This window comes from Trichechus manatus, unplaced genomic scaffold (genome assembly GCF_000243295.1).
Source record: "Trichechus manatus latirostris isolate Lorelei unplaced genomic scaffold, TriManLat1.0 scaffold00026, whole genome shotgun sequence".
In the NCBI taxonomy this organism is placed as follows: Eukaryota; Metazoa; Chordata; class Mammalia; order Sirenia; family Trichechidae; genus Trichechus; species Trichechus manatus.
The window spans coordinates 6,695,450-6,697,834 of NW_004443962.1; the positions used below are offsets into that span (position 1 = coordinate 6,695,450).

Consider the following 2,385-nt stretch of genomic DNA (forward strand, 5'->3'; position numbering starts at 1 on the left):
GACAAACGATGAAGTAAAACTGCTGAACAGAAGATTTCAAAGGGTGGCTTGAGAAGAGAAGGTAGAGTATTATAATGAAATGTGCAAAGACTTGGGTTAGAAAACCAAGGGAAGAACATGCTTGGCATTTCTCACGCTGAAAAAACTGAAGAAAAAAATTCAAGCCTCGAGTTGGCAATATTGAAGGATTCTACAAGGAAAATATTGAACAACACAGCAAGCATCAAAAGCAGAGGGAAGGAATACACAGTCACTGTACCAAAAACAACTGGTCGACCCTCAGCCATTTCAGGAGGTAGCATATGATAAAAAAAAAAATACCAGTGTTACTGAAGGAAGACGTCCAAACTGCACTGAAGGCATTGGCGAAACACAAGTCTCCAGGGATTGACAGGATACCAGTTGAGATGTTCCAACAAACGGATGCAGCGCTGGAGGTGCTCACTCGTCTATGCCAAGAAATTTGGAAGACAGCTACCTGGCCAACCAACTGGAAGACATCCATATCTGTGCCCATTCCAAAGAAAGGAGATCCAATAGAATGCAGAAATTATCAAGCAATATCATTCATATCACATGCAAGTAAAATTTCGCTGAAGATAATTCAAAAGTGGCTGCAGCAGTACATCAGCAGGGAACTGCCTGAAAGTAAAGCTGGATTCAGAAGAGGACGTGGAACGAGGGATATCATTGCTGATGCCAGATGGATCTCGGCTAAAAGCAGAGAATACCAGAAGGATGTTTACTGTGTTTTATTGACGATACAAAGGCATTTGACTGTGTGGATCATAACGAACTATGGAGAACATTGCAAAGAATGGGAATTCCAGAATACTTAATTGTGCTCATGCAGAACCAAGAGGTAGTCTTTCGAACAGAACAAGGAACACTGCCTGGTTTAAAATAAAAAAGGTGTGGGTCAGTGTTGTATCCTTTCACCATACTTATTCAATTTGTATGCTGAGCAAATAATCCAAGGAGCTGGACTATATGAAGAAGAACAGGGCATCAGGATTGGAGGAAGACTCATTAACAACCAGATATGCAGATGACACAACTTGCTGAAAGCGAGGAGGACGTGAAGCACTTACTGATGAAGATCAAAGACTACAGCCTTCAGTATGGATTACACCTCAGCATAAAGAAAACAACATTCTCACAACTGGACCAATAAGCAACATCATGATAAACAGAGAAAAGATTGAAATGGTCAAGGATTTCATTTTACTTGGATGCACAATCAATGCCCATGGAAGCAGCAATCAAGAAATCAAATGACGTATTGCATTGGGCAAATCTGCTGCAAAAGACCTCCTTCTTTAAAGTGTTAAAAAGCAAAGGTGTCACTTTAAGGACTAAGATGTGCCTGACCCAAGCCACAGTATTTTCAGTGGCCTCATATACATGCGAAAGCTGGGCTCAGAATGATCTTCCTTGGGAATTTATGGTTGACCATCTTCCTACTGTTTTTTTTCCCTGCAAAGGAAAGGACCCAAGTGTGAAATACCCTGAAGACCTTCCCAGCACCCTCCTGAATCTGCTCAAGCTCATCTTGCATCACTCAAACCCTGCTCCCATTCCCCAGAACCTACCAAATAATGTCTTCAAAGCGAGGCTGTCCTGCAGCAGGGGCACATCTCCCACCTGGAGCGGGAGATCAGAAGCTGCGAGCGGAAATCAGGGCCCTCCACCGAGCGCGGCTGCAGGTGGAGGCCCAGCTATCCAGCGCCCGCAGAGAGGAGCACCGGCTGCTGAGGCAAAAGCGGACCCTGGAGAAGCAGCACCGCCTGCTCTGGCTGCACAGCGAGCAGTTCCAGGCTCTGTACGAGCAGAAGACCAGTGAGCTCCAGGAGGTGGCCGGCAAACTCCAGGAGCTGGCCTACGCCTCCGAGAACCTCCTCACCGAGAACACGCGGCTCAAGATCCCGGTGGCGACCATGGAGAGGAACCTGGTGGACAGTGACGCAGCCAAAACGCTCGCCCCCCTGAAGAAGGCACCCTCCGACCACCCCGAGCCCGCAGGTGCCCCCCGCTTACCTGGCAGCACCCCTCTGCCCTCCAACGTTAGTGCCACGCTGGCATCCGAAAAAAATAACAGAACAGGACAGACTTTTTTAAAATGACACGAAGAAATCAGAGGGGAAAACTGTACATTGGGAATATATTTATGCAAATTTTATTGAAATTTATTGTAAACAAAGATTTTCTCAGTGATCTAGGAAAAAAATACGGAAGACCGAAGACGATTTGATGCATTCGAATTGTGGTATTGGTGAAGAATATTGAATATACCATGGACTGCCGGAAGAATGAACAAATCTGATTGGAAGAAATACAGCCAGAATGCTCCTTAGAATCGAGGATGGCAAGACTTCGTCTCACTAA

General features: G+C 45.6%; 1 pseudogene; it reads left to right on the forward strand.

The window, feature by feature from the left end:
- The first annotated feature begins 8 nt into the window (after positions 1 to 8).
- LOC101344284 (thioredoxin domain-containing protein 11-like) lies at positions 9 to 2,123 on the forward strand (annotated as a pseudogene).
- The last annotated feature ends 262 nt before the right edge of the window (positions 2,124 to 2,385 follow it).